Source organism: Kogia breviceps, chromosome 7, assembly GCF_026419965.1.
Source record: "Kogia breviceps isolate mKogBre1 chromosome 7, mKogBre1 haplotype 1, whole genome shotgun sequence".
In the NCBI taxonomy this organism is placed as follows: domain Eukaryota; kingdom Metazoa; phylum Chordata; class Mammalia; order Artiodactyla; family Physeteridae; genus Kogia; species Kogia breviceps.
The window spans coordinates 45,675,409-45,702,370 of NC_081316.1; the positions used below are offsets into that span (position 1 = coordinate 45,675,409).

Below are 26,962 nucleotides of genomic sequence, written 5' to 3' on the forward strand. Positions count from 1 at the left end.
CAGCACCAAGGTGAACTGACAAGTGGAAACCAAAGGAGCATATGCTAGTGTTATGTGACATGAAAGAGGTTTAAAATACAATCCTTACCCATCAAGAAGCACAATTTAACTGTTAGGGTACTTGGAATGGAGAAATTCTATATTTTCTAGCATTTGGATCAAATAGAGAGTTATTTTAGGTTATTTGCCCTTTCAGAACTTCCCTTTCCTCTTTGGTAAAGAATCAGAATAAAATACAATCTTGCAAGGTTTTTGCCAAGATCACATGAAATAAGGAATTTTAAAACTATACAGTGCTATAAAAAATAGGGCATTTTTATTACTCTGTAGAATGAAATTTATTCTGAGCTAATAAGAAGTGTATAGCTGTGTGAAAACAAGAGAAGCCAGAGGGGTTGAATAATCCATTTAGGAAAATCTGCATTTTAAAGGAGTTCCAGTGCATCTCACTGGTCAAATTAACTCAATGATGCAGTCACTGGGAGTATGATATATGGTCCCTGTCCTATTTTCTCTCATTCATCATTCAATGGGCTGGACTGCTTTGGAAAATGAAGACAGAAGCACATGGGAAAGATGTTTAGATATTGTCATGTCTAGTTTTGAATCTATATAGGCTCTGTTTCATTCTAGAAAAAGGAGGATCAAGGTTTCTTAATCCTCCAAACCCGAAAATAAGTATGGCCTGCTGTGGACTGAAGATTTCACTGAAAAAGGTTTTTATTCAGTATTCCTTTGTGGATCCCATTTCCAAGGCAAGTCCCTCTCATAGCTAAACAATTACAAGGACAATAATATTGTAATATTTATTACATTTTATGAGTGATATTTTGCCCTTAGCTGTGGATGGCATGCTTTGAGGAACCCACGATGTCCTACCTACCTCAAAGCAAACCCTGACTTGAGTTCCATACTGATTATCATTATTGCTTTAGCCTTTCTATTCTCACCCAAATGAATGATTAAATGCAACCTCAACATAGCAAAGGACAAGGAACAGACATTGAGGAAATACAGTGTGGTAAGACTGGAATTTAGAAAGGGCCAAACTAATGTTCTTTTTATATCCCTACTATGTGCCAGTCACTTAGTAATAATTTGACTAAAGTCTCTCCTTTAATCTTTACAACAGTCCTGTAAGAATATTTTTAAAAATTATTTCAAAGCTTTCAGATAAGAAGAATTCAGTTTAGAAAGGTTAATTTGTTTAAGTAATGGTTGCTGGAGTCTAGAATCCAAAGTCATGGCCCATATTCCTGTCACTATCACAGTACTTCTCAGACTGTGAAATTTTTGTATTCATTTTTGTTTTTGTCTTGTTGTAATTGTGTTACCAGCAGGGGAACATTTTCATAAAAAAAAAAAAAAAAAACCTCATAGACAAACTCAACTGTAAAACGAAGTTCAAAGTAGTTAATTTGATTGCAAGTGAGGTCATGAAGAGGAGGTCTTCATTAATCACCCCTCAACACCCCTACATTGGCCACTATGACATTTGTTCCAAAGCTTTGTTCATTTCTAGGACTCAGAAAATCACTAAACTCAACAAGCTAACTTGAGTCATTGCTCTGAAAACTGCTCTTGGTGAATGCAGATGGAGGTAAAGGGGATGACATGGAATGAGAGTACTAAAAGGGAGAGGGATGCAACAGAAAGGAGACAAGAATGAGATCACAAAGTTAATTTGCTTATTTCACAATTCAACCTATGATCTGTCCTGGATAAATGACACTCAATATCATTTGTGCTAATGATTTGAATGCAAATTTATTTTGACCAACATTCTTTCAGATTAAGAATCATACATATTCCTAGTCACACCTTACTTTAAAGAAACATCTGGGGCTTCCCTGGTGGTGCAGTGGTTGAGAGTTTGCCTGCTAATGCAGAGGACACAGGTTCATGCCCCGGTCCGGGAAAATCCCACATGCCGTGGAGCAGCTAGGTCCATGAGCCAAATGGCCGTTGAGCCTGCGCATCCAGAGCCTGTGCTCCTCAACAGGAGAGGCCACAACAGTGAGAGGCCCAAGTACCGCAAAAAAAAAAAAGAAAAAAAAAAAAAGAAACATCTGACTTATAATTGATTTATTTGTCCTTAAAGAAGAAAGATGAATAAATGCACTTTAAAGCACCATTAATGAGTAAAACAGCATTTTAATTAATGTGCCTTTAATTAAACAAAATAAATTTTCTTCACAAGGTCCTAAGTGATTTTTTTCCACCCCCTCTAGGCAAAACAGCAGCATTAAATGTTTCAGCCCATTAGGTTTTAAAGTTTTAAGTGACAGAAAAGTTGGATTCCTGAATCTGTATTACAACTCACTCACAATGGAAAATTAATAGCTCATAAATATAACTTCTGTTACTAGTAAATCACATCAAACATTTTCCTGAAATAAACATTTTTTTAAATGGAGCTAATTTTAACTTCTGTCCTCTGCCCCAGGTGGTCACAGCTCAACAAAGGAACACAGTAGCAGCAATGGACCAGAGTAACTTAGGAACCAAAAGTTCACACACCTGTAGCTTCAGCTTTTCATGCACCATCTATTTTTCTCTTCTAGCCCAAGGCATAGGCCTTATAAATTATTGTTGGTTTTTATTTACATGTAAACACATAGCCTAAGCAAATGTGACATAAGGGTCCACAAAATATGGGTAAGAAAATTCTCTTTTAAAAAAATAGACAATTAGCAAACAATAGCTTCAAAAAAATACCTTCTGTGAAATGTGGACAAAGTGAAGTTTCTGTTTCTACATCTGGGGGAAACATACACAATAAGAATTAAGAATGTTGTAATAATTTAAGAAAGCAGATTTAACTTTGGTGTCCCTGGAACAAGTTGAGAGACAATGTTGGTCTTCTTCAGACTCTTGTCTTAAATTTTGCAAAGTAGTGTCCAATCATCAAATGCAAGAAAACTCACTGAAATTGAGTTTCATTCCAAATTCAATGAGCCTGGGAGAGGGCTTAGAACAATCTATTTATTCTATGTGGTTCTAAAGTAAGTAGTCTGATGACCATGAACAGACACAGACCTATAAAGATGTTTTTTTCCATATATACACTTTTGTAGAAAATTTGGAAAATAAAAGAGAAAAAATTCTGAAAGGAAAACATAATCACTTGTAGTACCATCACTCAATATAGCTACTGCTAAATCTGTACAACAACTTCTTGGAGTATATGTATAATTATCCACAGTTTTCTTCATACTGTATATATTATATATAATATTGCACATCTAATTTAATATTAATCTCAAAAACTTTCTTTAAGTCATTAAAAACTGACTGTATAAAATTCTGTGATGAATATATTTTCTCTTAATATTTGAAGATATTATTCCATGGTCTTCCTACACAGTGTTGCTAATGAAAAGTCTAATGATAGATTACTGGTTGCTCATAGGTGACTTTTTAAAAAATCTCTGAAAACATAGACAATTTTATTTTCATCATTGATATTCTTAAACTTTATCATCCCATGTTATATAAGTAAAAGTTTACCTACAAAATTAGAGGGGTTACACAAATGGAATTTCGCTAACAACCACTTTCTATGTCTTTAATTGTTCATTTAACAATGGATTTTACAGGTTGCTAGATAGAAGAGGGCCAAAGATGACAGAATAGGAAGCCCTTCAGTTCAGTGCCACGCATGGGAATACCAAAATTACAATTTACAGAGCAACTATTAATGAAAACAACCTGAAGGCTAGCAATAAAGAGCTTCAACAATTAAAAATGTAAAGAAGGAAGCACTACAAGATGGGTAGGAGGGACAGAGACATAGTATAGACAAGATCCACACCTCCAGGTGGGCAACCCACAAACAGGAGGATAATTACAATTGCAGAGAGTCTCCCCAAGGAGAAAAAGGCCCAAACCTCACATCCAGCTTCCCAGCCCAGGGTTCCTGCACCACGAAGATAAGACCCAGAACTTTTGGCTTTGAAAGACAGTGAGACTTGTTTTCAGGAGAGTCAGGTGGCTTGTAGGAAACACAGAATCCACACTTAAAGGACACAAACAAAATCTCACACACTCTGAGACCCAGGGCAAAAGCAATAATTTAAAAAGATCCTGGGTCAGACCACTTGCTCATCTTAGAGAACCTTTCAGAGAGGCAGGAAGAAACTGAGACTCATCCTTGTGACATAGACACTGTAAGCATCCATTCTTGGGAGCTCACTTTACCATGAGGATACTGGTTCTAGAAAGTGCTGTTTTGGAGTCATACCTCTAGCTCATTAGCCCCAGGCAAAGAAGACATAGACACAGCTGGCAAAGACACAGCCCCACACAAGAGTAGACCAGTTGCCATAAGCCCTCCTGAGCCTCTCATCTGCCCTAGGACCTGGTCCCACCCTCCAGTGTGCTGATACCAGTCATGGACCCCCATGGCCCTGTGGCCAGGGACACTGGAACCCAGCACCACCCATCAGTGGACCAGCACTAGCCTCAGGACCCCATGGGGCCCTGAAGCCCGGCATTGGGACCAAGACCCACCCACCAGCAGGCTAACACCATCTCCAGGACCTCTGAGCCCTTCACCTAAAGAACCCAGGGACCAGTGCCTCACACTTACTGGCCAGCACTAGCCCTGGGACCAGGCTCTCTACCTGTGGACAGGCATCAGTCCTGGGACCACCTGGGCCCCAACCCCACCCACCACAGTTGGACACCAGATTCAGGACACCTTGGGCTCATCACCCAGCAGGCTGATAGCTCCAGGACATCCCAGGCCCACAGCAGACCACATCAGAAACCAGTCCTATAAACCAGCAGGCTGACACTAAACCCCAAACCTCCACAGTCCCACAAGGAGCTATGGCAGGATCCTGCCTGCCTACCAGTGGACCAGCACCTGACCTGGGATCCTTCAGGTCCCAACCCCACACACCAGCAGGCCAGCACCAACCCCAGAACACCTGGACCTTGAAGCCATCTGCCTTGTGAACTGGCCCAGCCCACTAGCAGACAAACACCAAAACTGGAACTCCCTGGGCCATGCAGACAGTAGCACAATGACTCACCCACTCCCAGCAGTGGCCAGCAGTCTCCACATTAGGCAGGGCCTGGCAACAAGTCAGGCAAGAGGACATTCATGCCTACCAGCATGCTCACAGTAGTCAGCCCTGCCACAACAGAAGGACACATGCAGCCCCCACAGAGGGCACCTCCAGAGCACATAGCTCTGGTGACCAGAGAGGAATGTAATGCTGGACCCCATAGCATGTCTACTGTATAAGGCCACTTGTTCAGATGGGGAAACATAACTGATTTATCTAATACATAGAAATAAAGCAGATAATTAGGATAAATGAGGCAACAGAGGAATATGTTCCAAATAAAGGAACAAGATAAAATTCCAGAAGAAGAACTAAGTAGAGATAAGCAATCTACCTAATAAAGAATTCAAGGTAATAATCATAAAGATGCTCAATAAACTCAGGAGAAGAATGGATGGATACAGTAAGAAGTATAACCAAGAGTTAGAAAACATAAAGAAGAAACAGAGCTGAAGAATATGTAACTGAAATTTTAAAAAAATACACTAGAAGGAAATAACAATGGATTACATGATACAAAGGAATGGATCAGTTGGAAGACAGAATAGTAAAAATAAATGGATCTGAAAAAATATATATTTTAAATAAGGACAATTTAAGAGACCTCTAGGACAATATCAAGTGTACTAACATTTGCATTATAGGGATCCCAGAAGAAGGGAGAAAAGGGTAGAGAACTTATTCAAAGTGATAATAGCTGAAAACTTTCCTAACCTGAGAAAAGAAACAAACACCCAGGTCCAAGAAGCACAGAAAGTCCCAAACAAGAAGAATCCAAAGAGGCACAGACCAAAACAAATTGTAATTAAAATGGCAAAATTTAAAGGTAAAGAGAGAATATTAAACATACCAAGGGAAAAGCAACTAGTTTTGTACAAGGGAGGTCCCATAAGGCTATCAACTCACTTTTCAGCAGAAATTCTGCAGGCCAGAAGGGAGTAGCATGATATATTTAAAGTGATGAAAGGAAAAAAAAAACCTACAACCAAGGATAATACACCCCACAAGTCTATCATTTAGATTTGAAGGAAAGATGAAGAACTTTACAGACATGAAAAAACTAAAAGAGTTCAGTACCTTGAAACTGACTTTACAAGAAATGATAAAAGTAGTTCTTTATCAGAAAAGAAAAGACCAAAACTAGAAATATGAAAATTACAATAGGAAACCTTTCATTGGCAAAGGTAAATATAGAGTAAAAGTAGTAAATGAACCACCTAAAAAGCTAGTAGGAAGGATAAAATCAAAAGTAGTAAAATCATCTATATTCCACTTATTGTGGAATAAGTAGTTGAGGGATACACAAAACAAAAAGATGTAAAATATAATGTCAAAAACATTAAATGTGGTGGGGTGAGTAAAATGCAGGGTAGTCAATATGTGTTCTAACTTAAGAGATCATCAATTTTAAAATATATATATCTGTAATACATATATTAAATCTATAATAGATATATACACAAAAAAGAGAAAGGAATCCAAACATAACACTAAAGATAATTATCAAATCACAAGGGAAGAGAACAAAATAATAAAGGAATAAAAAGGAACTACAAAAACACCTCAAAACAAGACACAGAATGGCAATAAGTGCATACCTGTCAATAATTACTATAAATCTAAATGGACTAAATGCTCCAGTCAAAAGATATAGAGTGGCTGAATGTATATAAAAAGAAGACCCATATATATGCTGCCTATAAGAAACTACTTCAGATCTAAAGACACATACAGACTGAAAGTAAGAGGATGTAAAAACAAATTCCATGCAAATGGAAATGAAAAAAATCCAGGGCAGCAATATTTATATCAGACCAAATAGACTTTAAAACAAAGACTGTAACAAGAGACAAAGAAGAATATTACATAATGATAAAGAGATCAATCCAAGAAGAATATATAGCAATTTAAAATATGTAAGTACCCAACATAGGATCACCTAAATATATAAAGCAAATATTAACAAACATAAAGAAATAAATTGACAGAAACACAATAATAGTAGGGGATGTTAACACCCCACTTACATCAAAATACAGACAACAGCCAGAAAATCAATAAGGAAACATTGACCTTAAATGACACATTAGACCAGATGAACTTAAGAGATACATAAAAAACATTCCATCCAAAAACAGCAGAAGGCACATTATTTTCAAGGGCACATGGAATATTCTCCAGGAAAGATCACATGTTAGGACACAAAACAAGTATTCTGAATTTCATGAGTATTTCTCTGCCCCCCCCCCCCCCCCCCGCTACATATATTGCTCAAGAAGCTGCTGCCTTACGTGGCCCAGTGGAAACTCAAATATAGAAACTTCCTGAACCACACATAGGTCTGGTTTACTGATGACTCTTCCGGCTAACTTCTACCAGGATGGAATAGGGTACAGTTCTCACTCATACCAGCCCCTGAGAACTAAAGGATCCTTGTCTTGATTTTTCTCTGTGTTTGTTTCAAAAGCATGTGTTATTTGACAGAGAAGTTTTGCAGCTGTGCTTTAAGAGATATGCAGTGGTCAGCAGCCCTGAACTGGGTCTGACTTGACCACAGGAACACACCTGCATAGATGAGACCTGGAGGTGTCCAAAAGTTACCTTTTCTTCATTACCATGTTAAGATCTCCATCAAGGGAGGGACTTGTACTCTGCTAGGCACAATTCGTGCAGTGTACAAAGTAAGTGGAAGACTGAGCATGCCCAGGCTGCCCCTAGCAGTCCCTGGAAATCTCTGTCCCTTTCCTAGAGCCCCAATGACATGTCTGACTCCTACTCCTTAAAATTCCCTTATTCTCTTCCCTTTAGGGATAAGGTGATTTTGGAGTACAAGTTCTCCCTTCACCATTCCTTGATCAATGAAGTTTCTGCTCTGCTACATTAAGCCTGGTTTGTTTGATTGGCACTTTTGACACTGGGCAAAAGACCCATTGAGGGATCCCTGATCCATTGGGGACTGGTAACACAGCTGCCATCCAACCTGAGATGGACAGTAAAGGATGCTTGGCACAATGGGCAGAGCCTCATGCAATGTGGATGGCTATCCAGGCCACACCAATAAATGAGCTGTGCTATATTTTCACTGACTCATGGGGCTGTGACTAATAGCCTGGCTGTTTGGTCAGGCCACTGGCAAGCCTCAGACTGCCATATAAACAATCTTCCCTGTTGTGAGGATGAGACATTTGTATCAAAACTAGCTCTGCTCCTAATAAGTTTTTGTTACCCATGTATATGCTTACCAGAAAGGCTCTTGTGTTGACTGAGGAGAGCATAACGAATAAGCAGACAACATCTGTCACCTAAATACAAAGACTGAATAGCCCTCTAACTCAGGACAAGCAGACATGCATCCCATTGCCTCCTGGATCCGCGAGAAATCAGCCTATGGAAATTCAAGCACCATCTTAGATTAGGCTACGTGCTTAGACTGCCACTACTATTTGAAGAAAAACAGCATGAAAAAGCTGTCCTAGGGCTTCGCTGGTGGCGCAGTGTTTGAGCATCCGCCTGCCAATGCGGGGGACCACGGGTTCGTGCCCCGGTCCAGGAAGATCCCAAATGCCGTGGAGCTGCTAGGCCTGTGAGCCATGGCCACTGAGCCTGCACGTCTGGAGCCTGTGCTCCGCAACGGGAGAGGCCACAACAGTGAGAGGCCCACATACCGCAAAAAAAAAAAAAAAAGAAATCTGTCCTACCTGCCAGACCATGGCCAAAGCTAAAAATACTGACCAGGGACAAAACTCTCAAGCTAATGGTTCAGGGAGTTCTTGACAAATAGATTATGTCAGGTCTCTAATCCCATCCAGAGGGTTCTATCACCAGAAAAACCCACTGGGGTCCCCAGGAAAAATAAGATGGAATCTATGTGATTCCATCAAAGATGAGGTCTAACCTCTTCTTTGGTGGTTTCACCTGCCTGTAGGCAGCAATGGGCAGAGACCTTGCTCTTAACACATCGGATTAGAGTTCCCAGCATAGACTGCAAGTTGGCAAGTCGTGTGAAGAAAAGCTGCCCACAGCACTTCAATAAAGATGGTGATGATGGACCATGTGCAGAGATGCTGTGCCCAGCACTTCAATCTGGAGCCTTGAGCAACTTAACTACACCTGACCTGCAAGAACTCCACCCCTCCCTCCACAGATGAGAATCCTACAAACCAGCCCCACCATCAGCCTGTTTGGGAGAGTGTGTACTTTCGAACGTGAGCTCACACCTCTCCGTTCTTTGATCAAAGGATAAAACTTTGCTTCTGAACTGAACTTGGTCTCATTCTATTGATGCGACTGACACCAGGCAGAATGACACTGGTTGGGGCTTGACTCAAATACTCGGTAACTGTTCCATTAGATCTTGATTAAAGTTGACACTTTCTCTGGGTTTGACCTAGCCATCCTTGTGAATTCCACTGACTTAGACCACACTGCCCAGGTCACACAAGACCATATTTTTATCTTGTTCGGGTTTCCTGAGCACATTGTGTCTAGTGATGGCCCCAAATTGTGGCTCATTTTCCACATCAGGGGGCCAACATGGGCACACAATGGAATTTTTCATGTTTTATATCACTCCATGCTGCAGAGGTGATTGAGTGTTTTAATGGACAATCAAAAGACAGGTTTAAGTGTCTTTTGATGGGAGGAGTAAAGATAATTCTAGTCTGAACTCAAATCTCAAGCGATCAGTCTGGGATCTCAATGCAGCAATTCCTTAAAAGGGTTCCTCTCACTTGCCCCATACATTTTACCAGGCTGCCTGCCCTCTACCTTCAATTGTACAATCTTTTTTTATAATTATTAACAGCTTGGTCTCTATAAGGAACCCTGCAAGGACCCTCCGTCCCTTTCTAACTCTTCCTGAAGACTCAAATTAATGAGACATTAGAAGGGCTATTAAACAGTGAGGAGTGAGAGTCAGTAACCTCCTTCTCCATCTACTACACAGGTGCAGAGGATGGATTTTTGCCAACAAGGACTTTGAAAATTATGATCATCAATTTGAGGATTCTAGTTTAATATTTTCTTTAAGGTGGCCCTGCTGCTTTGTTTCATGTAACCCCATGGGATCTATATCAATACATAGAATAGAAACATTTATTGAACCGCTGGAGGATCCAAGCCAGAAGATTTGGGTAAATCACCCCAGAAAATGGATTAAGAATGCTATCCTTGCCCAAGGTACAGGACAGATTGCTACATTGCAGTCAATGGGGAAGGTCTCCTTGACCTATAGGATGTGAGCTCCTTCAAACCTAAGAGCCTGGGTAAAGGAGAGGGAGGGGAAGGGGATGTAACTTCTCTTCTCTCTCTTATAGAATACACTGTGTGACTCCTGCCTTGCTGAATTTGTTGATAAATCTGCTCCAGGCAGTTGCCTCTGTCCTGAATGTGACAAGCCATTGGTATGTCACTCACTGCCCGATCCCACAAAAAAACATTTGATAGCTGTGCCAATGAATACCAGAAACAGCCATTTCTCTAACCACAGACCTTCTGATAACTCCTGTACCCAAACCTTATTCATCTGAACTGATGCTTTGCCACAACTGGACTCTGACACTGCAGAAGCTACATGCTATCAGAGGTACACTGGGAAAACCTGGGAAAGGGATCATAGTCTCTGCCATCAGTGCTACTTAGATGTGGGTAGTGACAGTCTTCTCCTCCAGTCTTCCCCTCCAGTCTTCCCCTACAATTGCCCCAGTCCTACACAAACTCCTCAATTCTGCTCAAGAATTCAGCTCACCAGGAGAGACTCTTAGCTGGTTGATCCTCGTAGTATTCAATGATTCTACCCTCTCAACACTGTGTGTGCACCCTCTTGGGATATTATTTCGTCTGCAAAAACCAAGCCATCACCTGTCTTCCTCCTACAAATGTGATGTACATATGGGCATTAATAAGAACATCCCCTCCAATTGAATATGTCACATTATGCTGACTCAGGTGGGAGCTCCAAAACCAGGCAGAGCCCAATTAGTAAAGGGAATTGACAGGTGGCATTCTGAACTCTCTGCTCACAGGTATGCTCATGTAGTTACCCCACCATCAGGGTCATTCAATTAAGAAAAGTTTTGCACAACCTGTCCCTGACCGTCGCTGAGGTCATTAATGATAATACCTCTGCTTTGTACGCAAAAATGACCAGCTCAATACTGTGGCTCAAATAATGTCAGATAACTACATAGCCCTCAACTTCCTGCTGGCCAGCCAAGAAACTTGGGAGTGATTGGGGTCCATGGCTATGTGCACTCCTCCAGGCAGGCCTGATTTTCCTGCTTCAAGTGACTTGGATCTTGGCCCTTGTCCACAGCTGCCTCAGAATAATTAACCAGTTATTGTCAGAGCTCCTTAAAGTCCAATCTATTTGGGCCATTGTGGGATAACCTGTGTTTTTCACCCTAGCCCAGAAAGATTAAGAGTTGGAGTTGAAGAGTCTGGCTCCAGCTCCAAATCCTATGGATAATCTTTAAGGCCCTATTTTCATGTTTTTCACAAATAGCACTAAAAAAAATGTGCATGACTTGAGGGAAAAATCTAATATTAGCTGATGTCACAGGCTCCAAACATATTTCATTTGGGAGTAGAGGGGAGTTTTGCCAGGCCATTACTTCTTCAACTAGATTATTATAAAGCAAACTCATATTCAAGTTCCAAGAAATCTTTCACACTATAACTGTGACCTGAGGCTGGTTGACCTTGTCAACTATCTATCTTTATCTCTGTGGCTCTTTGTCCTATTCGCTATACTTAAAACTTCTCTTCTATCCATACGTTAAGAGTTGTCTCTGAATTCAAAGGCTCTGACGAAGTTCTGCTTCTTATATAAGTGTGGGAAACTCCAGCAATCTAGTCTCCAGTGAAAATAATGAAAATTATTTTAAACTTCAATTATTCAAAATTTCTGGAAGTGGCACAACAGACCAGTAACAAGTAAAAAGCTTCAAGAAATATAGTAAAATTTATGAAGAATTATGAGAATCTGTGGTAATTGAACTGTGACCTTTACCGTCCTTTCCCAGTCTAACACTATGGAATCTCTACTGTAGACTGGGACAGAGTCTATAACCCTTATATACTGAAAACTGAAACTTTTATTACTATATAATATCTCCTTAAATGTATTTAATGATTTAGTTTTAATATTTTTTCTGATCTCAACATTACTTCTCATATTATTTATTAGCATTAATCTAGTACATATTTTCCATCATTCTTTTCAATTTTTAAAAAGATTTTCTCTTAGGTGTTTTCCAGTAAACAGCCTATGTCTTCAAGGTGGAATGATTTTCAAGAGTTCACCCAGATGAATGGCTCCTGCCTAGATCTATATTCTGTGCTCTGGTTGCATAATTAATCTAATCTTTCTGGCTAACATCTTCTAAAATGTTTTAAAATGTTCTGGTTTGCTAATGGTACCCTGTCTTATTTCTGGTCCCATTATAGGTTTATTCTAGAAGGATAGAAAGACAGGCAAATAAAAATATATTCATCCTAGATGGATATGTACAGGAAGATTATTTTCTCTGTTGTTTCTATATGATTTGGATGAGAAAGGAGAAAATGGATGTATTTAGTCTGTCCTCTTGATCTGTTCTCTTAATTGTCCTCAAATATGATGAACTCAGGTTCACAGAAAGTAAGTGCTTTGTACAAACTCACTAATTAATAACTAATTAATAGCAGAAAGAAAACTGAGGCACCAAGCTCTTAATTTCTATACAAGAACCCTTTTCATAGAGTGTGTCTTCAATACACACATGTTTAAAAATTTATAACACTAAAAGAATTAAGTGAAAACATAATAGTTGTGAAAAAGCACTTCTAAATGACTTTTATAAGTAATGTTTAGAATTGAAGTTAGCAACTGTTACAGAAGCGCTCCACTTACAAAACTGAAAACAGCTCCCTCTTTAATAAAACCAATGCATCAGAAATTCAATATATATCCTACTGATGTACTCATTAGAAGTAGAGACTGAGTTACAAAGCTCAATCAGCAACTGGTCAATGCAGGATTTCAAGTGGACATCATTGGCCCAGCTCCAGTGTACCAATCTATAAGTCTTCTTCTAAATCATCCATGATGCTCAGACCTTTATTTCTTCCAGAATTAGCTAAATTTTCTGCAGCATTTCATATTATTTTTAATCAAAAATTTCTCTTCTATTTATCTCTAACCTGTTTAGTGACTCTGAGTTTATAGGTAAGACTCATATATGACTGAAACTGAAAGTCGTGGGAGACTGCAAAGTTGGATCATTTTTTTTGAAGAGCTCAGAAGATTAACCATGTGACCCTGTGATTTATAATATCAGTTATAAGCCAAGGAGTTTCATACACTTGGATAGATTTCACAAATACCTTCCACATCAGAATGCACAAAAGCTGCCTTTTTCTACTAATCATTTTTACTAGTGCATTTGTAACAAATAAAAGAAAAATTACATTGAGATTAACATGCCAGATTTTAACTCTAAACTTTCTGTGTCCCAGAGAGTAAACTCATAAAAATAAGTCCAGCTTTAAACTATAAACAGGGTACACAGTGAATAAATAAATAATCAGAGTAATTTTCCTGAGAAGGATCTAGGCTGGGAGTAAAATTAAAATGACCTTCTGAGACTAGAAAATGTCCTACAAAAGAAGGATGCATATAAAAGGGAAAAAGTGCCAAGAAAAATATTTAGGAAAAAGAAAATCAAAATAATGTACAATTAAAATATAATCTAGAATAAAATATTATGAGTCAGTCCTCTTCTCGTATACTACTGACATCCAAAATATATGTATAGAAAAAAAAGAATATACTTTCTCATAAAGTAACATTATAAGTGATCTTTATGTCCCCATGTCCATTCACAAGAACAAGGAACACATAAAGCCAAAGTTACTTTACATGTACATATAAAGTAAAAAAGATAGAATCAATGCAAAATCATTTTTATTTACTTTTAAATATTAAAAAAGTTGACTCAAGTTTATAATATACCTAAGAAAAGGTAAATGCAAATAAAATTTTGCAGGGCATGAATTAATGATTGTTATTATTTATACTTGTCAATTAATATCCTCCTTACTTGCAAAAGAACTGAGGCAATTTACAAATCATATGTAACAAAAAAGTGTGTAAAATGGATGGAACCATTTTTGTTCAACCCTCCCCTTCCCCACTCTTCTCAGAGATACACACTCTGTAGTGCAGGAATTGCACAGTTTGTGCAACTTGTAGTGCAAGGACAGAAACTGTTTAGAACAAAGTGATTATATTCCCGAGGACAGAGTTCGAGGAAGCCCGCTTATTCCTGTAATATATCCTTCTGGGTTCTCTATAGGCTAAAAAATATTTCTATTTTTAATATTGAGAGATATAAAAAGCAAGGGGATAAGAAAAAGCTTTGAAAAGAAAGCATATAGGAAGCTAAGAGTATAGCTCCTAATCCTTCCTTGCCTTCATTTTATTTCCCTGGAGAATGGGAAAACAGTATCAGATAGATATCTCCTCATGGACGGGTGAACTTGAGTATAGAAACTGATGTTTGCTTCCCCTCTGGTGACTTCTGAAGACTGACAATATATTATTCATATATAGCATATAGGGAGGTAGCACAGAACCACAGCGCTGCCCAGAGGGCTACTGAGCCAAGCAGAGGAAGAACAACTCAGAGAAGAGGTTAAAGTGTGTATTGCTGGCAGGGTCCAAATAGTCACAGTTGTCCTTAGATCTTTCTGTAATGGAGAGGGTCAAGGTAAAGCTGTCAAAAAGAAACATGCACAAAGGCCCATGTCAAGACCACACCCATCAGACCCAAACAGACTGAGTAGGAGGATCTCTTTCTCTACCCACTGCCCATCCCATGAGCAGCACTCCTTTCCTCCCTGCTGTCCAACCTACAAACAAGAATGAGAGTGACAGCCTTGAGTATACAGACTCAACATGGAGACATGAAGGGAAGGAAGTTCAGAAAGAAGAGAGTTTGAAATCCGAAGAGTGATTGAAGTAATGATTATATCAATCACCTTACTGACTATTCACCCAAGAGAAATATAAATTTTAATAAGTAGATTAATTTTGGATATTATTGGGATGGATGAAGATTTAATCAAGAATGGGAAAAAATTAAGATTCCTTCTCTCTGTATATTTGGGGATCCAGTGACTAGAACCATTCATATAAGCTTTATATTTGAATATATCTGCATTGAGAGTCATCAGGCAAACAAGATACACATGGTAGATAAGTATACAGTTGGTTGACCTACAAGTATATACTTTACCTAAATTGGTATCATCAAAGTCACTACTCAGGAATGAAGATCTGGTATTGGGCTAAGGAAATTGTCTTAGTCTGCCATGTCTCTTGCTTTTGAAATTTCTGTTGTTGTCATTCCCACTGTGGTTGTATATTTTGGTGTAAGTTGGGTCAGCAGGTTGAGTTTGCTTTCAAGCTTTGTCCTAAAGGGGGCAGGACTAATCATCTCAGCCTTAGTCACTTGTCCTCCCCTGTGACAAAAGGGGTCAGGATACTATAGTTGACTGGTTCAAGCAGAACCATCTGTGGTGAAAAGAGGGCACTCCCACAAAGAAAAGATACTGGAAGAATAAAACAAATGTATGCTTACCACCTGGGTGAAAAAACAAGAAGACAAAGGTTGAGGAATACATGAAAGAGAAAATAGGTACGTGAAAAATACTGGACTAAGAATTCCTATGGAGCTTCTTCACAGCCAAAGCAAGGAGAGAAAAAAGAATAATATAATTGTTCTTGACAACTATAAAGAGGAAACAGAACAGTTAATCAAGAGAAACTTAGCGGGTGATACACAGTAATTTTCTCAGAAACCTTATGTAATGATCCTCGAAAAACAAGGAAAAATAAATGTTGGAGAGGACAGGGAGAAGGCACCATATACTAAATTATAATTATGTGATGCCTTATTTTGGATAATTAAAGGAAAACCATCTACTATTTAACTTTCTGATAATCGGATACAATGTGGATTCAGAATTAAAGGGCTTTGTGTGACTTTTGCTCTAGTGTTTCCCAAAACCTAGCTGCATACCAGAATCACCAGGAGTGCTTATTAAAATCAAGGATTTCAGTGGTCTAAATTGAAGCCTGAGAAGCCGTATTTAGTAATGCCCCTAGGAATTCTGATTTAGGTATCCCTGCTTGGGAACCACTGCTTTACACTAGTCTCAAGCACTGATTGTCCTAGCCATGTGTCTGAGAGGACTTTGGACATTTGCCCATAAATTCATCCACTTCCCTTGCCCTACTCTCCTTTGTCTCTTGTTAAGGTGGGAATAGAGGACAGGTTGGCCTATGGCTTGTTTTTCCCAGGCTCCTATGTTACCTGACTTCCAGATAGGTTGAGTCAATGGGAAGTAGTGGTAAGATATTAGATTGCAGAGGAAGGGGGAGAGGCCAAGGTATTCCAGACATCACTACCACCAACTCTGCCTCACACTACCCCAACCTGGGGCTGCATTTAAAATTTTGGCCCTGTGTCTTCCATGGCTTCAACTCTACTAGACCATGTCTCCTCTTTTGTTCCAGCTCCAGATAGACAGACCCTACTCTTAGCACTGATTTCTGGGCTTTGAAAATCCTATCTCCCTTCTTTTCTTGAGCTTTGGAGGGCCCTAGAAGTGGAAGTTGTTTTTAGCTGCTGATGATCTCGAGGTTGCCTCACAGTCTTCTGTTTGACTTCTCAGGTCTTCCACCATCCATGTAACCAATTCTCTGTATTAAATTCTTTCAATTTAAAAACATACAATGGATTTTGACCAGATCGTATCTGATACTGTGTAGTTAATTGAAAGACCAATATATTTCAGATACCAGACACATATGTGATAAAGCTCATATTCCAGATGATAGTTCCATAGGCAAAGATGCCTATAAACATATACAACTATGACTTGTATTTTTCACCATTTAGATATCTACCACAGCGGCACATTGGAGTGGAGATGAGTATCATTATTGCCCAGAGAAAAAAAACAGACTATGCTCAGAAAACAGCTTTTTTGTGTGTGTGTGGTACACGGGCCTCTCACCGTCGTGGCGTCTCCCTCTGCGGAGCGCAGGCTCCGGACGCACAGGCTCAGCGGCCATGGCTCCGCGGCATGCGGGATCCTCCCGGACCGGGGCACGAACACGCGTCCCCCGCATCGGCAGGCGGACTCCCAACCACTGCGCCACCAGGGAAGCCCAGAAAACCGCTTTTTTAATGTATGTTTAATTGAAAACTCATATTCTACACATTAGTACATGCAAAAATTGTTTGTGGCCTCAAACTTCTGATAGCAGAAGTTACCAATCATTACATAATAAATGAAGCTTCATAAAGTCCCCCTGGAATGGAAAATTTATGATCTTCAAAATACACTCAAAATACACTTCAGGGCTTCCCTGGTGGCGCAGTGGTTGAGAATCCGCCTGCCGATGCGGGAGACGCGGGTTCGTGCCCTGGTCCGGGAGGATCCCACATGCCGCGGAGCAACTAAGCCCGTGAGCCATGGCCGCTGGGCCTGCGTGTCCGGAGCCTGTGCTCCGCAATGGGAGAGGCCACAACAGTGAGAGGCCCGCATACCGCAAAAAAAAAAAAAAAAAAAAAAAATACACTTCAAAATACACTCAAACCTCTAACTCAGTTTAGAGGTTTGAAGTTAGAGGAAGCTGCATCAGATTTTAGTGGCAAAAATGTAGCAATGGCCATCACTCCCAAAGGACCTTAGGGTCTAATATAGTAATGGACAGACACAGAGGTGTCCAGCTGGATCCAGCTGCCCTCCCTTTTCTCCAATTTGTGTCTAGTTTTTTTCTTCCCACCCACTGGCCAAGCTGACCAACAACAGCCTTAGCCACCACCAGAGGCTTGTCTGTGTACCACAGAGCTGTTAACTGTGCAGGAGCAGTAGCTATCCATAGACTGATACCCTTACTTGTCAGATATGCTGAAAGTTCCTATACCAGTCTACTCATTTCAGTGCTTTAGGAGGTCAATTAGTAACTTCTCTCTGATCTTCTAGCTCCTCCATTAGAACTTTACTTCCTCAGCTCCTCCTGCAATTGCATAATAAATCTCTTATCACACATCCTTCATACTGGCTCTATTTCCCTAAATGGACCTTAATTGGTACAATGGATTTCTGATTCCAGACACTATATTATTAGAATATATCTCTTTTCCAATTTCATCAAAGTAGAAATCAATAGCTGTTGATAATAGTATTTTATCTTAATTTTTAAAGATTTTTAGAATAAAATCTGCTATCCTTTCACACAAAGACCAACTGCCTTTATATTCAGACACTAAATAACTTCTGGAGAACATTTGTAATATTATATACTAGTAATATAAAAGTAAATTGAGACCAAAAGTATTCCTGATTATTTATATAATATCAAATGTTATTATTTTACACTATTCATTTCTATGTATTAAATATTTCTTTGTGGTTAATGTATATAAAAAAGTGTGTTTAATATATATTAAATGTATAATATAATGTTATATGTATTATAAATAATATAACTGATGTTGGGAATATCTTTTCTTCTTTTCATTGTCTTACTAGAGAAAAACATGTCCAAAATTATTCACAAAGAAGTGCTTAAGAATCAGATTATTTAACCTAAAAGAGTCTCAAACACTAATTCACAATATGTGTTCTCATTCCTGTAATTGCATTCATTCATTATATATGGATATACATTACTAACTAGACTACTATTTTCTCAAGAAGTTTCTTTCATGAAATGTATCCCATCAATATTAGTATCAACAGTGAATAACACAGTAAATGGCATATAGTTGGTACAACATATTTTGGATAAATAAATGAATGAAACTCTTGGCCACCCTCTGCCTTCTGTCAGGTAACTTCTAATTACTGTGGCTACATAACAGATTATTCCAACCCATAATGGCTACCTTAATGGCTAACTCAACTATCAAATGTAGTCAGTTTCTGAGTATCTCTCATTCTTTCTGTGGTTCAGGGATTAATGAGCAGCTCAGCTGGATGGTTCTGGTTTGGGGGTCTCTCATGATGTTATAATCAGATAGTGGCTGAGGCTGGGGTCATCTGAAAGGTTTCTTCATTCCTTTGTCTGGCATGATGTCTGGGAATCTCAAACAGCTGGGGCTGGAACACTTGAGGCTCCTTGAACATCTTCCCTCTATATCTTTGTAGTATCTCCATTTGATCTCTAACATGGTGGCTTAAATATAGCCAGACATTCTTAATATTGGCTCAGGACTCTCAAGGCATGTGTCCTTTTATGGAAGGAGTGTCAAAGGACTTGGTACAAGTTTTAAAACTACCACATACCTTATACATTTAAATTCAGCCAAATATCGAATACTTTCTTAAATCACACAGTCCTTCAGTGTTGATACTTAATATTTAACATAAAAGCAAGGGTCTATATTTTCTTACAGAAAGCTTTCCAATATATTTACAAACTGAGAAAATGGTTATCACCAATATTACAATGGATTTAATTTGTATCTAGGCTCAACTTTCCCTTCTAAACTAACAACGTCCCTCTGAATGTCAAATCCTAACTTTATGGTTTAGCGGCCTTATGATATTGAGAGCCACTGAATAGAGGGATGTCTGTGAGAGGGAGTTCAGGTGGAGCTCAGTGAAGTTTTGAGGCATGGACCCACATCACTTCTGATGGGTGGTTCATGAGCCACATGCAGTTTTCTCTTAACGGAAAGTCTTCTCCAGAGAGCAAAGACAAGATATTCAGATAACCTCAGGAGCTTATTCCAATGGCTAAGCATAGCTTCCAGTTACTAAGTCAACACAGCGAACTTTCTTAAACCTAGAAATATATTGTGTTGTGTGGTCTCTGCAAACTCATTTCCTGATTTCTAGATGGTTCTGTGTCCCCTCTCCTTAGGCCCAATTTTCCATCTCCCACCTATGCCCCCCTGTCTAAGCCCAGAACTAAAATTCCCAAAGAGTGAAATAATCTGAATCTTCTAACATTCTCTTCTCTGTCTCTTTTTATAACATCAACTCTATGTCTTATTTACTTCAGTGACTTTACTTTTCCATTCATTAAACAGATACATATAAAATGCCATCTCTATACCAGGCACTATTCTACATATTTGGGATGTATCAATGAACAAAACAATGTTCCTGTTATTCTAAATCTATAATTAACATAACAAATAACTAAATTATAGTGATAAATGCTGTGGATAAACTGTAAAATAGAGCCTGGTAATTTGGAAAGGATATCAAAAGCTTTGCTTTCAAAACTATTTTCTTTGATAAATGCTTCAAGATAAAGATATTTCAGAAGTAAAAAACAAAAACAAAAAACAAAAAAATCCAAACTTCTTTCTTTCTCATTGCTACAACACCTGCAACTAATTTTTTTTGAGGCAGTGTATTGTCTCTGCCTTGTCTCTGCAAGGGTGCTTTGCAAAGAGGTGTGGAAATGAAGGGTAGATTATTACTTCAGCATGCTCTCTCACTATACCAATATTACAGTCTACAGATACCAAAGACAAAGATCTTCTCGTAAGTGATAAAATAGTTACTCATGCTTCTTATAAGTAATAAATTGCTTACTCATGCTCACTAAGACATATTATTATTTTTAAATAAATCTCTTCAAGAAAGATAAGAAATTACCACCAAACTTTTGGAAATGAAAGCCTGTTTTGTTAATGAGGTGACTACATGTATATATTAACACATCACTTGAAATTTCAACAACGTGTAATATAATACCATCGAAATAAGCAATAGTCTATAAGAAAGATCTGAAATCTGCTCTGAGCTTCTGTCATAAAACCATTCTGAAAAATCAGCAAAATAAAAATTAAAGCACATAAAAATGTTGAACAATAGAAGGAATCAGAAGGTTGGTTTTGAAAGTAGCACTTTCTTTACAGATTATTGTAAACTACAGTGTTGTGGCAGAAAAACTTACTGAAATAAGAAATGTTATTTCTTCACTCTCACACCTCACCATATTTTGTACCTTGTCTTTGCCTCAGACATACGGTGTGATAGAAAAGTATAAAGAACCCGAAGGCAAAGGTCCTGTAGTGTTTTAAAACATCCTTAGTCTTTTGACAAGATAAAACTAAATGTGTGTGTGTGTAAAGGGGGGAGAGGAAAAGCATTTGGGGGCGAGGAGAGAGAATGCAAGAGACTACAAGGGTTGTAGGTGGTGATGCAAGAGTAACAATGACCATGTTTTGACAGCACACTGATCAAGACACAGAAGCCAGAGGGAGTACACTGGAGCCAGGTTTAAGGGGAATAGTCTCAATATCATGAAATGTTTCATGTCACAGAGGTAAGGTGTGTCAAAATATAATTTTTTAGATGTTAAGAAACACAGTTCTCACACAAATAAATAGGGAGCATGCATCAACTCATAATGATTGTATCATCAGAATAGCAAAGCTGGTTCAAAGGATGGTAAAGTAACATGCATATATAGTCAATGAAAAAAGAAATAAAGAATTCCAGAATAAAATTCCTAAATTATAAAACCAGTTAATGCTGTCTTACAGGACAATAATAAATAATATTTAGAATTACCTTCTTTATAGAACAGAAATATCTCTTCACAATAAAACATTTTAATCTTATCAGATTTATTTGATATGATCTATTTTTATAGAGTTGTAAAGGTCCAACTCAATAGTAAATACTAGAGCAAATACATATAATTCCATCTAGAGGATCAGAAAACCCTTTTTATAAGAAGTTCCAGCATGGCACGACAGTCACATAGTCAATTTGGGGTTTTTGCCTTACCTCCAAATTTTGGAATTTTTTTACAGGTAGAAGTTGTAGATACATCCAAACTAAGGGAGTAGCAACAGAATTAGATATAATGGGGCAAAGTCAGCAGGAAATAGTTAACTAATTAAAGGCGCTTAAAGAGATTGACACCTGGAAACCTTGGCACAATCCTAGGAGAAGGAGGAGAGGAAACCCAAATGACTACAGTTAATTTTCCCACCAGCCAGGCAGGATGGGGATTTGGAAATGGACTTAGCGAAGAGTAATGATAAATAACGTGATACTTTCATACAACCTAGTGTTATGTCTAGAATTTGTTCTCAATAACAAATAACACAATTAGATCATAAGATGCCAAACACTCAGAAGAAGAACACAAGAATCCAGAAGAAAATCAATATACCTTTCTTTCATTCTTAAAAATGACTGCACTTATTATAGGACAATGGATTGGAGAAACCATGATTGGTTAAAGGGGTTAGTCCAACTGATCAAAGATTTTGCAAAGTTTGCTTCTTTGATTTTGGCTTAACATACTATACAGCCTGACCCTATGATAGTGAAGGGCATTAGGCTGCCATACATTTTCCACATTTCCATTGACCAGATCAGCTTGATGCTTCTCTATCCTAAACTGAAATCAAGGTAGAACGGGAGTATAGTTACACATGATGTCCTGGTAATGACAACAGAGCACATTGTTATTCTGTACTCATTACATTTGACTGTGTTGTGTTAATGAACATTCTCAGAATTCCATTCTCTCCCCTCTTACTTATTCAACTGCAAAACCTCTAGCAAGTCACTTATCTCTCAAGGCCAGAGTTTTCCCATCAGTGAAGCTAAAGGTCAGTTTTCAACCTCCTTCCAGGTTTCAAAGTCTATGCTCGATGTACCTGACTGCTCACCTCTTTACCAGAGCAGGGCTACCAAGCATATAAAACCAGAACTGCTGAAGAAACAAGCCAAAACCCAGACAGAGAAATGTCTATTTTAAAAGTGATTATCTAATTACCAAGATAAATTAGAACAATTTTTAATTAATAAAATGAAATTAGATCCAGGTGTTCAAAAGCATAACTTTGAAGAAAACAAAGGTTGGTTGCAAAAAGAAAATAATATCCAAAGAGTGTTTAAAAACTAACACACACACCTCATATTAAAACTCATTTAAAGGAAAATATATTAACTAAACAAAAAGGAATAAAAGAAGGAAAGAAATGTCACATTTGTCTATTTTGCCCAGAGACATTTGGATGCAACACAGGAAACTTTGAATAAACACAGACAAATAGGTAAACAGGGAGAGTTAGTTTTTTTGCAGTCCAACCTGACTTGAACTCCTCTTTGAGACAAGTTCCTTGCGTTGTGCACACATCATAGTATTCTGGATAACTTGTTTACAGGCACAGACTCCTGCAGGGAGCACTTATTTTTTTCCCCCCACTATTTCATTTGCAGTAAATATAAATTCTCTTCCCATGGGAGCTGAGAGGCAAGAGGTGAGACAGCCTGGTCACCTTTCAACATTCCTGACTACAAAGGATCTTCAGTAAACACCAAAAGAAAAGTCTTCATGGCATTCAGCAAAAAAAATAAACAATGAAGCTCATACTTATTTGGCAAGCCCTGGAGAATTTCTAAGAACCAGGTGATCTCAGTTATCAAAGAAACTGCAGGCATATGAGGCCAGGCCTCAGGAGTGCAGACCTTTCTTGAAGGAACTTGAGATTAAATGATAGCTTTCCATAGACATAGGAGCTCAGAAAAAACTCTGCCATTACGGAAATGTATTAACTCTCAGGGGTATGTTTTCAATGCATAGTGCAAACAATTTAGCTACTGACTCCCACTGATGGTGGCTATGCAGTTAAATCCTAATCTGGCACTTTTGACCTGGACCCTACAGCTTTCTTTTCTTACTAAGAAAGAGAGCATTTTGTTGCCAATTCTGGGGGTCAGCAGGGGTGGGGGGGAATGCGGATAAAACGAATCATTGTTTTACAGCATTAGGCACCTATACACTCCAGTGATACCCAAAACTTTGAAACAGTTGTCTATGAATTTTTGCCAAGGCCAAACTATGTAAAAGGTAAAGAATATACATGTTTTTGTTAGACCAATGAGCAAAATGCTTACTTATTTTCTTAGAATCACAGAATTTTAGATTTTTAATCGTAATATTTTCTAATACTTAATCTACTAATTGTTTTGATGTCATCTATATTACTACTTATTTCAGCGCATTGATCTTTTAAGAGTTTGGGCTTCTTATATGTCTATTAAGAGCAGTAAACTCTCTTCACAGAAAGAGGCACATATATCCAAATTTGTTAACACAATTTGATAGGGTTCACAAATTCCCTGAAACCCACTCATGGATAAAAAGTCCCAATTTAAGAATCTGTAATCTAATATAGATCAACATAAATATTATAAAACCACTCTGTGTTTGCAACATAAAAAGTAGTAAATGAGATCTGAGGTACTTGAAGGAATCGGTGCTAAATAAAGCTATTGTATTTTCCATTACAATTGTTTTCTACCTATAATCAAGAGGACATCTCAATGTTACCATGTTACCTATGGTATGGCCTATGGTATATTCAAATACAGGAAATGTGGACACTTTAATGAAATTGATTAGTCTGCCAGTGAATTCAATAAAAACAACCAGCAACCAGAGTTAGCAACTACTCTTTTTATAGCAACTACTCAATTTGTTCAATTAATTCACCAAAGATATTTGTTCAGTAAACATTATTTTTGGTGAAGCCAATTCATATTCTCTGCCATCTCACTGCCAAAATCATTCTCAGGATTTTAATCCCTTATGAAATGGTAAACATGTCGTGATGCCTTTCAGCATCACTAGTAACAAGCTATTTACTAAAATGACAATAGCAATAAATTTTACAATTTCCAACTTGTATAGTATGTTATGTCAAAGACAAGGCCTCAATACCTGGTTAACATTGGCTTTGACTGAATTCTTACCATGTTTAAGGTTCTCCATGGCATTGGAAATCAAAGTAGAAAACTTTATTTCTGCCCATCAGCATCTTTGTGGTTGATCTGGTTGGTAGACGGGGAAGGGATAGACAGAACCAGTAGAAATATAAATACACATCTATAAATTTAGAAACACAGTCACAATCTATTACTATTGTACAGACTATTACACAAAGGTCAAGTAACAAAGGATCTAGAAATGACAATAGAAAAATGATACCATCCTGAACAAGTATCAAGAGCTCCGGCAGAGGTGAAGAGCATGATTTAGAGAAGATAGTTTTAAAGGCATTTCATTTAAAATGTTTCTGGAAATTCCTCAAAGTTAGAAAACTTGTTAAGTACTTGGGCAATATGCTTACTTGAATTGAATTGGCAATATAATTGAGGATGTCACTAGAAATTAGGACGTTTAGAATCCATCCTGTCTATAACTGAACAGGAAAAGTCTTGTCCAGGTATTATCCTCTAGATGCTATTTGTTCTGTCCACACTGAGCACGAAGATACTGAGAGCAAAAACTGACTAGTTTTATTAGGATGAACACCTCTACTGAAATCAGAAGGAGTTTTAGCTCAAGACTATAAATATAAATAGCTAAATGAAAGTAACTCAGAACTTAGTATGCATTATTTACTACATATGTCAGTTTATTTTAATATGTGTTAATAGTAACAGACACCTAAAGATACTTATATAGACATAGACATATGTTTGGGCATAGCTGCAAATTCACTTTGATTAGTCTGTTGATAGTACCCTTAACTAAATATGGCTTGGGAACATTTTGTTTTGAATGTTTCCAAACACAAAGCAGTCAGGTTGCCAAATTGGAAAGATTCTAATAAAAGACTATGAAAACTAACTGTCTTCCTCTCTCCTTTTTTTGAACTTCCAGACACTTTTTTTTAACACTTTCCTTATAGGATTTGTCCCACTACTACTACTTGCTCTGCATGTATTATTTTCTTTGCCCCTGCAACCCACCAAAAGACAAAGGGAAGCCTGTCCAAAAGCATAAGGAAGGACCCCAGAGAAGAGATTATGTGTGATAGGAGCTATCTTCCTACCAAGTTTTCATACTTCATTGTTCCTTGTGATGGTCAGGGCTGCATCCATGATGACCAATAACTACTATATGAACAAGTACATACAGCAAAGGCTTCAAAATCTAGGCAGCTAGATGCTCTCAAGAGGAGAAGTACTTAAAGTAAGGAAATAATTTTTCATTACCAAACTGTATGTGTTCTTTTCTATGAGGAAAAATGTTCATTCTTAGCTCTGAAAAGAATCTTAACATCAGTTCAAACTACACTAATTACTAAAAGCATGTTTTAAAACATCCACAATGATTTTGCAAAGGTAATTGATTCCTTTTTTTTTACAAATGGTGATAAAATATTTCCTGCTACTTCAGATTTGTACTACAAAAGATGAAGCAATATCTTTATTACTGCTTAGGAAGCAATGTACAGTTCATTCTCTCTTTAGGAATTTGTCCTGCTCTGGTATTCATTCAACAGAAGTAAGACATATGGGAATTTCATATACCAGATTCATTCATCAGAATATAAATTGCCTCATAAATGCTCTCACTGATGTTTTCATTAGCAGATAGTATTGTGAAGGAAGTCAGAATTGGTGACCATCAAATGTCAGGAAATTGAATGATATTTGATGAAGACTAGATTCTTTAATTTTATTAAATTTCCAGATGGTAAAGACCATATCTTATTCATCTCCTAAGAAACATATCCCTGTTCCTTTGCCCCTTAAATATTTTTTAATAGATTTTTTCTTAAGTAAGACTAATCAGAATAACCATTTTTTAGAACACATTTCCAATGAAAGTAATGTTACTTCAACCCAAGAAACAGTGAAGCCAGCTATCCATTGTAAAATAAATACAACGAGAGAGCTATTAAAGTGATCACATATAATGATAATAACAATAAAACATCTGCTATGAAAGTCAAGATTTATTTAGCTGTACAGAAATTAGAGTCCCAGAACAGTTTGAAATGAGAAAGAAAGGAACAATCAGTAAACCACTGATCATTAACAGAAACAAAATGTTA

General features: G+C 37.9%; 1 long non-coding RNA gene across 1 annotated transcript in view; it reads right to left on the minus strand.

Annotated features, from left to right (window-relative positions):
- Window positions 1–24,879: 24,879 nt before the first annotated feature.
- Window positions 24,880–26,962, minus strand: part of LOC136794575 (uncharacterized) — a 227,835-nt gene continuing 225,752 nt past the window's right edge. Inside the window, exon 3 of the long non-coding RNA XR_010841562.1 lies at window positions 24,880–24,947. This is a non-coding gene — a long non-coding RNA (uncharacterized lncRNA). The remainder of the gene's footprint in view (window positions 24,948–26,962) is intronic.